This window comes from Arachis hypogaea, chromosome 14, assembly GCF_003086295.3.
Source record: "Arachis hypogaea cultivar Tifrunner chromosome 14, arahy.Tifrunner.gnm2.J5K5, whole genome shotgun sequence".
NCBI classification, from domain to species: Eukaryota; Viridiplantae; Streptophyta; class Magnoliopsida; order Fabales; family Fabaceae; genus Arachis; species Arachis hypogaea.
This window is the reverse complement of record NC_092049.1, coordinates 111,663,213-111,676,524: the sequence shown is the minus strand read 5'-3', so window position 1 is coordinate 111,676,524 and position 13,312 is coordinate 111,663,213.

Sequence of the window (13,312 nt, the reverse complement as noted above, 5' to 3'; positions counted from 1 at the left end):
TTTTCATAATATTAAATTTAAAATATTTTTTTATACTACTAATTTTAATAGAAATGTAATTGACAAAAAAAACATTAGTAATTGTATCTTTTCTTCTTAAAATTTTTTTTTCAATAAAATTATCTCTCTCCTTTAATTCTTCTCAAAATCTCTCTTATGCTTTTCTATTCTAAAACATTTTTCTTACATTATTACATTTTGCTAGAATATATATATATATTCAAAATTGAAATGTATGTATTTATTAACCTAAACAAAGTTATATGCTCAAAATCAAAATTTATGTATATTAACCTAAATAAAGTTATACCACTATTTTTTTTCTACTACATCTTTTTTTTTTCCATTACGGTATTACTTACATATAGGATGTAATGGTAGTGATACTTAGAGTCAAAATTCAAGAAGATCACAAATTTTGCTTCAATTCCAAACTTGTTTAAATGAAATATTTAAAAAAATTATATTAGAATATTAAGATTCAAAAAGTGATTCCTTTGATTCAAAAATTATAATAAAATTCCTTTTATTTTAATAGGAAACATATCTATTTATATAATGTACTAGTGCGAGTAGTATGTGTTATGCATAGGTATAATATTTCCTATTTTATTTTATCTCATTGATTTGTGAAATTAAAAGAAAAATTATATAATCTATCTCAAACATATGAAACACACAAAAATTTATTATGATCTTTAAACGTATTACGCTTAAGAAGCAATTCGTTTATAATAATAATAATAATAATAATAATAATAATAATAATAATAATAATAATAATAAATATTATTATTATTATTATTATTATTATTATTATTATTATTATTATTAAACAACACATTTTTAATTGAAGCAAAATTTGTGAATCTTCTTAAATTTTGACTCTAAGCATCACTACCATTACATCCTATATGTAAGTAATATCGTAATGAAAAAAAAATATGTAGTAGAAAGAAAATAGTGGTATAACTTTGTTTAGGTTAACATACATAAATTTTGATTTTGAGCATATAACTTTGTTTAGGTTAATAAATACATACATTTCAATTTTGAGTGTATATATATATAGATATTCCAGCAAAATGTAATAATGTAAGAAAAATGTTTTAGAATAGAAAAGTATAAGAGAGATTTTGAGAATAATTAAAGGAGAGAGATAATTTTATTGAAAAAAATTTTTAAGAAGAAAAGATATAATTACTAATGTTTTGTTTGTCAATTACATTTTTATTAAAATTAGTAGTATAAAAAAATATTTTAAATTTAATATTATGAAAAAATTAAAAAAGATTATATAAGGACTAGTTTGACTAATTTTTAAAATTTGAGGAATGAAAATTATTTACGTCTAAACTTTTAAAGACTATTTTGACTATAAAATTTTTTTTCACATGTCAAGTGATATGCCACGTGTCACTGATCTGTCATGTGTCACTGACCCGCCACGTGGCACTAACTTGCCACGTGGCACTGACTTATCACGTGGCGTGTCACGTCATCGTCCAACTGACAGAAGGACTATTTTAACTTATATTTTATCTTTCAGGGACTAATTTGATTAAAAAAAATCATTCGGGACGAAAATAAAAATATCTTACAAGAACAAATTTGAATATTAACCCATTTTCTTTTTAAAGTGCGAGTCCCACTTGAGTTGGGACCATCAACAAATTCTTTTTCACGGACTCAAGTGAAAATAAGCTGCTCTATTACATACCTGAATTTGGAAGGACAAGATCATCTTGATGAGGTGGTGAGGTAGCAGAAGCATCACAAGTTTTGATGAGCCCATCACCCAAATTTGAATAATTAGACCGGTCTTTGCAATAACATGTTGCTTGATTCGGATTCCAATCATAGCCACAGGCTCCACCTGAGTTCATACACTTGAATCATTCTGCTACACTTCCTATCCATCTCACAGAATCTATTTTGGATAGCACGTTCTATTTTGTTCCATGACAAGTCCACTTCATCATCATCATATTGCAACAACAATGGAACAAACACCTTTGTTGTGCATATTACAGCAGAAGGAGGAGCACCTAGATCCCCAAGATGAGCATAAAAGTATTCATTGGAAGTGCCATTTGAGAAACAATTAAGAAACCCCGTGATAGAATTGGAGAAACCATTATTTAAAGAACAATGATATCACTGCTTTAGAAGGGCATAGGCCTTCAAAGTAGTCCACTCTTGCTATCTTCATTGTTTGGTTTTCCGGGTATGCTTCCAAAACCTGGTATCTCATGCTCTTGATGATTATGTAAGTAGTGAAGCCATGATCACTATCACAGTTGAGTTGTAGAAGAGGGTGTCCACACTGCTTTGGACGATTTCCTCCCCAGAATGGAAAGCCAATGTTGTTAATCTCCCCACAATCATAGGGAGCATTAGCACAACCTCTATAGTTATCATCATTGGAGCTTAAGTAAGGAGGAATCTGAATCATTATCAAGAAGAATATTAAGTGAGGGAGGAGAATAACAAGCAAAGAATCCATTTTAGAAAATATAAATATCATTAAACATTATTTCTACATAACAAGCAAAGTAGCCTTCATAGAAAGATTGAAGGATAGAAACACTAGAGATAGAGTATAAGACAGCAATGACTCAAATATTATTTTGAGACTTTTCAAAAACATAATGTGTAAGATACAATATAATTGTTAAATGCGTTCAATGAAAGAGATAATATTAGAGACTCAAATTAATGTAGTGTTTGGAATGGTTTACTTAACTTATATACAGAATAAAATTTAAATATTATTCATTTTATGTATTATAGGAAGAAATTTGAGTATCAATGGTGTAAAATCAAAATCCAACTAAAAAACTATATTAAAGTTCTGTTTGTGACAGATTGCACAGTGAAACAGAGGTTTGATATTTGTAGTTGAAGTAAAAACAAGAAGAAGAAGGAAAGAAAAAGAAAGAAAAGATTACACATTACTTATATAGCAAGGCATCAAGAAAGCAAAACACACTACTCATACACAACCATAACTACAAGTGCCCCTAAGACAATGAGAAGCTTCACTTTTCTCATGTCAACAAGTTGTTATAGCTCCATAATACATACCATTTGAGAAAAAGAGATACCATGCAACAGTGGTGTCAAGAGTATAATGAGAAATATGTTACACAATAATTACATAAATTTTGTTGCCTTAGGCAAACTCATTTGGATTGATGGAATCATTCTGCACTGAAGTTGATGAATTTGCCTCATGTGTATTGTCATAAGCCATTTCTGAAGATTGCAACTTTAATCCTTGGGGAGAAAACCACGTTGGTTTCGGAGGAAATGGGATAGAATTAAGTGGTCCTTCTAATATTTCTATCACTTTTTTTTAGGATGGTTTCTTGAATACACCACATGCTTACCAAAACAATCTTTTTTTACTAGATCATCATTTCATTCTCTGTGTTTATCAAGCATCTTGCTGAAAGATTATCTTACTCCAGTTCCTTATAAATTCAGTCTGTATAGTACATTTCACTGGTATGTAAATCTTTATTATTATTCTCTTTTCATCTTATTACTTCAAGAATCAACTTTCCATAACTATATACATCAGACTTACGAGAAATTCGAGAAACTCCGCTGTATATTTGATTATATATTTTAGGTGCAATATATCCTACCGTTCCTCTTGCGCACTATAGAGATACAATGCTTTGCTTCTTTGTGCATATTTTAGCTAATCCAAAATCAACAATTTTAGGACAAAAATCCTCATCTAAAAGAATATTTTGTGATTTAATATTAAGATGTAAAATATTAGTACTACACCCCCAATATAAATATTCTAGTCCTCGAGCAATACTAATAAAGTCTATCACAATCTAATTTACACACAACGCTAAACGATACCCTTTAATCAATAAATTTATCTAAAGAACCATTTAGCATGAATTCATAAATCAAAACTCTTTTATTTGTCTCATAACAAAATCCTAAAAATGAAACAATATTCACATGAAATGTTCTATTTATACTTGCAACCTCATTTATGAATTCTTCTCCATTATTTTTGGACTCCTTTAATATCTTCACTGCTACTTGACGACCATCACTTAAACTTCCTTTATATACAACACCAAATCCTCCTTATCCTAATTTTTCACGAAATGAATTAGTCATTTTTTTTTACTTGTATCGTTTTTGCATCATAAACCCATCACTTTGTATCAAATTCTCAACATTGTGATCAACAATTGTTTTCTTGAACATGATTTTCCACAACCTCTTGCGTTTGTAAATAACCACAACACATGTTACAAAAATTCCAACACTGGCTGCTGATAAGCCTGTATGTACGTGTACAATGCAAGGAAGTGGAGATCAATTACAAACAATAATTTGAATTGTTTGAGAAAAATTCATAAGAAACATGCACCAAAAATTCAAAAAAAAATCATTTGTACATAAAAATTAATCATTAAAATTAGTCATTAATATATTTATATATAAATATATATATTATTTAATTTATTTTTTATATATTATAATATACTTTTTCTATACTTTAATATGTATTTATATTAATTAATAACTAATTTTAATATATACATAGGATAGTTAAAACTTCAATCATTCATAATTTTTATATTGAGTTGATAAAAGTTTAAAATGATTCCACAATTTAAAAATCAAGTTCGATATTTCAAATACTAAAGCAAAGGATCAACAAATTTTTTTTTAATATTAGAGTGAGACTACGCCATGCTCAAAAAAATAAATTAATTATATTATAAAGTATATTTTTTAAAATTAATTAGATCATATATAAACTAATGTTAAATTTAAAGTATTTTATATTAAAAATATTTTATAAAATATTTATTTGATAATTTATATATAATTCTATATAATCATCCAACTAAAATGGAAGATAAATTAAATTATATATTATTGTTTCAGGAATTTGAATCTATTTATTTAAAAAAATATATATGTTTTTATATTAGAGTTATAAAAACTTATATCTTTATTTATTGTTTTTATTGTTTGCAAATAATTAAAAAAAAGTTAGAAAAAAATAAATTAGAATGTAAATACCAAAAATACATGTAATATAAAATTATGAATTAATTTTAGGATAAAATATATTTTTTGTCCTAAAATTTGTTAAAAATTTTAAAAATATTTTTAAGTTTTATTTTGGTTCAATTTTGTCCCAAAAATTTTCGATTTGCATCAAATATATTCTTGGCGCTAATATTTCAAAAAATTTAAGATAAATTCAACAACAATTTCACAAAAATAACCTTTGATACAAGCAAATCAAACATATTTATCATGCATCACTGTTGAATTAGTTTTATTTTTAAATCTGTAAAAGATAATTTATAGTATTTATATATTGTTTAATCAAATTAAATAACTAAAAACAATAATTTGAAATTAAAACTTTTCTCTAAAAAATTCTTATATGGTACATGTGAAGGTAGGAAGAAGTACCTATAATCAAAGGAATTGAGATTCTATGGTCGGAACCACTATGAAAATCATTGCCTGTGGCAATAAAGTTGACTTTTGGTGAGAATTTGGGAATATTTCCTGAAAGATGGTTGTTAGAGACATTCACAACTTCAAATTTAGGCAATGTTGTCAATCTTTGAGGTATTTCACCCGTCAAATTATTGTCATCCAAATACAATTTCCGCAAATCAGTTAAATTGGCGAATGCAGGTGAAATTGTGCCTGTCAATTTCAGATTTGACAAATTGACTATTCTGATCTTATTTTTGTCATCACATGTAATGAAACTCCAATTTTTACAGGCATTATTTCCTCTCCATGAACGTGGCAACAAAATTGGATACCCAAATTCTGCAGCAATTTCAAGTAAAATGGTCACTTTGTGATCACAAGGTCCAAAATTTTTGTGACAGAAGCCATTTGAGGTGTTAACACCAAGATTCACATTCTCCTCAGGATAAATGGCAAATTGGGGCAAAGGACCTTGCAAAAAGTTGTCGTTCAAAGAAATGCTTTGCAGCGAATCGAGTGTTGTTAGAGAATCTGGAACTATCCCTGTTAACAGATTGTGGGCAAGTTGCAGATCTAGCAAAGCTGTAGAACGGGACAAGTCAGGAATTGGGCCTTCAAAGGAGTTTCCCTGAAGCCAAGCTTCAGACAAGTCGACCATGTTTGAAAGCACATCAATTGTACCCGAAAAGCCGTTATCGTTGAGACGCAGTGTGACAACCTTAGATCCTCCGAAAGACTCTGGCGAAACCCCAGTAAGGTGGTTGTTGGAGAGAAGAATTGTTTGCAAGTTCGGCAACGATTTTAATATGTCTGCTGGTAAGAAGCCTGTTACATTTGTAGCAACAAGATTGAGCTCTTTCAGTTGTGTGGAGTGAGTCACGTTGGGGAAGGTCCATGGTGCAAGATTGGTGTTGTTTCCCAAGTTGAGCCTCAGCAAACTGGGTAGACCCTGGAAGCAACCTTGGGGGATGAAGCTAAGGTGGTTGTTAGAGAGTGAAACTAGGTACAAATCTGGGAAGAAATGAGACAAGTTTGGTAGGGATCCCATGAGATTTGTAGCCTTGAGGTCCAGGTAGGAAAGTTTCAATGAGGAATGAGTCAAATCGAAGGGGAAGGTCCATGGTGGGAGGTTGGTGTTGTTGGCCAAATAGAGGGCCTCCAAATTGGTTAGATTGGATGGAGGAGAGGTTGTTGTTAGGAAGATAAAGATTTTTGATAGCTGGGAAGGAATGAGATATGTTTGGTAAGGAGCCCGTGAGATTTATAGAAGAGAGGTATGTAGAGGTATTGGAGTTGGGAGGAGTGAGCAATCAAATCGGTAGGAAAGTTTCATGGTGGGAGCTTGAGGTTACTCAAGGTCAAGTACTGCAAACTAGTTAGACCATGAAAGCAACCATGAGGGATGGAGGTGAAGTTGTTGTAGCCGAGGTACACTTGTCGGAGGAAGGTGGGGTTGGCCCACTCAGATAATTGTTGTAGAGATTGAGGATTGTGAGTTGGGAGAGGGAGTCGTTGAGGCCTGAAGGAACTCTTCCCGTCAGTGACAGATCTGTTCAATTCTTCCACTTTGATTGTTGCAAGTCACGCCTCTCCACTCGCACATGTGGGTGGTGTTGGACCAGCCAGGGGGTTTCAGTGCATTCAGCAGCTTCAACATGTATGCACCTTCATCCCCACCATTGCTCCACTGGACGCAACCCAAGCACAACACAATCATACTGCCATTTTTGGATCTTGATTTTGGGTATGCCATATGTCGATGCTCAATCGCACACATCAAGCACCAACAAGAATAATGAATCAAACAACTCCAAACCTCAATTAATAACATTGCTATTTGCAAAAGAAAAAATAAATAACGATTTAATTTTTATATTAGTACTATTATTATCAGATAACACTGTAAATCTCATTCATTTTTCACTAATTTACATTCTCATCCTTATATTTAAAAGATAAATAAAATATTATTTGTTATCATATATTTATGTATAAATATATATTAAAAATATTTTAATATATATTTTATACTAATAACTAATTTTTGTAATTGATTTTAATCAATTATATTAAGTGTATATTAAAATTAATCATTATATTTATATATAAATATATATTATTTAATTTATTTTTAGTATATTTTATATTCTAATATATATTTTATATTAATAATTAATTTTAATAATTGATTATAATGTACATATAATAATTTTAAATTTTAATATACACCTAGTTGAGATATATATCTATCTACACATTACTTTTGTGATAAATAACATTAGTATTTTTCTAAATGGCTTGCAAGACAAGAACTTCTCTCTATCAGTATGTAATTATTTATTTTAACATTATGTAAGAAATAACCACAACTAGTTTTTTATTTATAATATTATTTAATATTATATGAAAATTATAATTGTTTTTTATGTTATATGTACTTAAGTAAAAATGAATATTTCTTAAAAAATCAATAAAAAAATATTTCTTAAAGCAAATTTGTTTTTTTGGGTCCAAGCGAATCATTTTAAATTGCAATTATTTTCTTAGGATTAGCAATACTAATTTTATTACAGATATTCAATTCGATTCAACTCATTTAGATAGAGTTGACAATTCAATCCATAACGAATTATGTTAAGAGCGGAGCGAGTTAAATTGTGAATAAAATCGGGTGAGAGTTTAAACTTAACTCTATCCGACTAATCTATATTTTTAATATAGTATAGTATATAGTTAAATATTATTATACATATGTATAATGAACTTAATAGAGATAGAACCTACTTTTTTATATTTGTAATTTTATACAAATTTAATTATAATTTTGTTTTTATTTTATTTTATTATAGATTTAATTTTGTATTTTTTATGTTTATGAAATATAGAATAATTAAATATTGTGTTTGATTAAAAAATAATTTATTACGTACAAATAAAATGGGGTCGAATTGGACAATAAATTTTAAAATGTAAGTAAGATTAGAGTTAAGAAACTCTACACTGACGAATAAAGGATTGAATTTTAAAAAAAATTCAAATATATGACTATCGAATAGAATTAAACCTTTACCTAGTCTACCCTACTCATTAATTACCAGCCTTAAATTCTACGACTTTGAGGCCATATGGCCGCTGTTGACCTGTATTTTATTTTATTTCGCCTACTAATAAAGTCATCTCAAAACTATGCATTATCATTTTGAGGTCACATTGTATTTATCATGTTTGTTTTATTTTAGCGAAAAATGTTTTTTACCTTTTGATAATGAAAGTACGCATTGATTGTTGCTGTTGTGGGCGTTTGTGGTGGAACAAAAGAGAAATAAATGTGCAGCACAAAATTATATGCATTGTCGATCGGTATAAGTATAAAAGATGTAGGGTAATTTATTTTCTGATTGCTGCACAAAGATTTCCCTTATCCAATTTTTTTCTTTTAATTTTAATTTTTAGTGCAGGGAAATGATCAATTGCATGTGTTGTATCTTCCGTTGATGGTAAAGCTAAGGAAAAACCAGTTATATCGATGATGAACAGATAAAAGAAAAGCTTACGTGAAATGGTCAATTGCATATGTCTTAACTTACTTTTATAACATCAATGTGAAAAACAATAAAGAGCAGGAATAAGATAGACAATAAGAAATTGATGTGAATTTCCAAATCAAAGAGTAATAATAAACTGTTTAAAAAATAAATCATACTCCAAGTCTCTACATTGCTAAAATTTGAAATGAATTTATTATATCATCAATTTTATCGTGTCTATCCTTAGTGTCGATTTTTTGTTGAATTTATTTTTTATATAAAATTTTAAATATTTAAAATTTATTAATTTTTATATTTTTAAATTAAATATTAACTATTTAACTTTGCAAAATAATAAGATAGTTAAACAAAATTAAAAGGATCATACAGGAGACAAAATTTTAAAGAAAAGAATCGTAATTGAGATTTATAAACCTATTGTAGAGTTTACTTTAATATATATATATAGAAATTTAAATATTCAACTTAGTATTTTTTTTTTTTAAAAAATATCAATATCACTAAACATTATTTTTACATAACTGTTACGACCTGGCCCAAACAGCTTGCGGGCCGACCCGACCCATAGACCACTCGACCCGAACGGTCGGATACGAGCAGCTCAACCACCGATCCGAACACGCGTCTTTGACAACTCTCCACTACAGCTGTATGAGGAAGCTTCGAGGAAGGAGGGTCTGCTCTTGTGGGACCCACTTCTGACACAATATATATGGGGAGGGTCCTACCCCTCCCCAAGGTACGTCACATACCATTCTCTCACTTTTCGCCTGCACACCTGACTAACTAGAGCGCCGGAGTGTCTTTGCAGGTGACACCCCCCCTCTCCACACGAAGAGCTCGGGACGTCGGTTACACCTCCTCCAACCCAACAACCCGGAACCAGGCGATTCCCCCTCTCATCAACCGAAGTACCAACCCGAACCGTCCGGTACCCGACCTACCGTACATTGGCGCCGTCTGTGGGAAACTCGCCTGAATGGACGTCGTACTGGGTTCCACAGAACCAGGCCATGGGGCCGAGCGGAGAGGGGAAGCCTCGGTAGCTTCCTCCCGGGAGCGCACGAGGTCCCCTACACGACGAACCGAGCCGTCTTCACGATCTCAAGAAAGACGCCCCTTTGGGGGAACAGGCAGCAACAACGCCAGAATAATGCAAGAACTGCGTCACAGAATGTGGAACCTGGAGTGCCAGCTGGCAGATCGGGAACATCATCAACGAACTTCCAAACCCAGCTACTCCCGTTCTCCTCCGAGAAGTCACTCCCAGCGAACCCCTAGCCCAAGATCTGAATCCGAGAGCGTCCGAGAGGAAGAAGGACGCCCAAGAAGACGTCGTGACCCCGTCATTTACACCAGGCCGGAAAGGAGACGCGCCATAGAGTGAGACCGGGAAGACGGCGGGGGAAGACCAAGGAGAATGCGGCGACCCGTGATCATGGGCGCAACCCCGTTTCATCGTTCTATCCTCGAGGTCCGGCTACCAAAGCACTTTGATAAGCCCACGGATATGAGGTACGACGGAACCCAAGACCCACAGGAGCACCTCACGGCCTTCGAGACCAGGATGAACCTGGAGGGAGTGGGAGACGAAGTGAGATGCCGTGCTTTCCCGGTCACCCTGGCGGGACCTGCAATACGGTGGTTTAACAGCCTCCCGCAAGGCTCGGTGGCCAAGTTTTCGGACATCAGCCGCGCTTTCCTAGCCCAATTCACGACCAGAATTGCAAAGGCAAAGCACCTGATCAATTTGCTCGGGGTGACTCAAAGGTCTGGCGAGCTGACCAAAAAGTATTTAGACCGGTTCAACGACGAATGCTTGGAGATCGATGGGCTAACTGATTCGGTAGCTAGTCTGTGCTTGACGAATGGACTTCTGAACGAGGACTTCAGGAAGCATCTCACCACGAAGCCGGTGTGGACGATGTAGGAGATCCAAAGCGTAGCCAGGGAATATATCAACGATGAAGAAGTCAGTCAGGTCGTGGTTGCCAACAAGCGGCAGCCCTCCTACAATCAATCTCGACAGCAAGGTGGTGGAGAAAGGCAGAAGGAGCACGCTAGAGACGGCGGTCCGAGCAAGACGTCCAGGCCGTTTCCTCGTGTCGGGAAGTTCACTAATTATACCCCCCTCTCCATCCCCATCATAGAAGTTTATCAGCAAATAGCCGAGAAGGGAATCTTGTCGAAGCCTCGACCTCTAAAGGACCGAACCGGGGGAACAAAAGCCTCTATTGTGATTATCATAAGGGCTATGGACACAAGACACAGGCTTGTTTCGACCTGAAAGACGCACTGGAGCAAGCGATCCGGGACAGAAAATTGGCCGAATTCTCCCATCTTATCAGAGAGCCGAGAAGACGAGATTGCGACCACGAGGGAGAAGACAAGACCCGCGCAGTGAAGCGACGTCATGAGCCGGAGGACAGCGAACACGGCCTTACCATAGTGAACGTGGTAATAGCAAGGGACGCGGCTCCAAGGTCAAGGTCGGCACACAAGAAAGACGCCAAAGTCCTGGCGGTTTCCTCATCCTCCGTGTGAAGCACCAAGAGGGCCCCCAACCATCTCATTTGGTCCGAATGACCAATGGTTCAATGAGGTTACGAAAAACCTTCCCATGGTCATTACGGCCAGAGTGGGAACCGGCCTCGTCAAGAGGATCCTCGTGGACACTATGGCTAACTCAAATATCATGTTCCGCAACGCCTTGGGCCTACGGGATGCCGATCTAAAGACTCACCAACACGGTGTCGTAAGATTGGGCGACCACTTCATCAAGCCAGACGGGATAATCTCCCTACCGATATCCGTAGGATTAGGACAGGGACGGAGGTCGGTAATGGCCGAGTTCGTGGTTCTGCGAGACTCCACGGCCTACAACGTCATCCTAGGGAGAAAGACTATCAACGACCTCGGGACAGTGATCAGCACAAAGATGTTGGTAATGAAGTTCATCGCTGATGATGGATCTGTGGGATCCATAGAAGGAGTCTTGGAAACGGCAGTCGCTTGCGACAACGCCAGCCTCTCCTTGAGGAAGAAATCTAAAGAGGCTTCCGGGGTGTTCCTCGCCGACTTGGACGCCAGAGTCGGCGACAAGCCAAGACCCGAGCCGGAAAGGAACTTAAAGAGGTTCAGAGTCGGTGACACAGAGGAGAAGTTCACCTTCGTGAACAGAAACCTCCCACACGACCTGAAGGAACCTCTAATAGAAATGATCAGGGCTAACGGTGACCTGTTTGCATGGACGCCAGCCGACATGCCAAGGATAGACCCCCAGCTCATGTCACATCACTTGGCCGTTAAGGCGGAGGCCAGACCGGTGGCTCAAAGGAGAAGGAAAATGTCACAAGAAAAAGCAGAGGAGGTGGTCAGGCAGACGGCTAGCCTCCTCGAAGCAGGATTTATTCGAGAACTCGACTACTCGACCTGGATGTCGAATGTAGTTCTAGTGAAAAAGCACAATGAAAAATGGAGGATGTGTGTGGATTATTCCGACCTCAACAAAGCATGTCCCAAGGACTGCTACCCCCTACCCAATATTGATGCGCTCGTCGACGCGGCAGCGGGATACCGGTATCTGAGCTTTATGGATTCTTATTCTGGCTATAATCAAATTCCGATGCACCGGCCAGACGAAGAGAAAACAGCGTTCATAACGCCGGGAGGAATATACTGCTACAAGGTAATGTCGTTTGGCCTGAAGAACGTCGGGGCCACGTACCAAAGGTTAATGAACAAGATATTCAGTGACCTCATAGGCAAAACGGTGGAAGTGTATGTGGATGATATCCTCGCAAAGACCACTCGACCTGAAGACCTCTTAAGCGACCTAGAAAATGTGTTCGCTTCCCTCAGACAACACGGCATGAGGCTCAACCCACTCAAGTGTGCCTTTGCCATGGAAGCAGGAAAGTTCCTAGGGTTTATGATAACCCAAAGAGGGGTCGAGGCCAACCCTAAAAAATGTCAAGCAATACTCCAAATGAAGTGCCCTGGCTGTGTCAAAGAGGTTCAGAGGTTGTTAGGAAGGCTTACTGCGCTATCCCGTTTCCTCAGGGCATCGGCTGCAAAGGCCCTACCATTCAACTTGATGAGAAAGGGGATATCATTTGAATGGACCCTGGCGTGCGAGGAAGCATTCAATCATTTCAAAGAGATTCTCGCAACACCACCTGTGCTCGGGAAGCCCAAGGTCGGAGAACCACTCTACCTGTACTTGGCCATAACGGAGGAGGCGATGGCGGCGGTTTTGG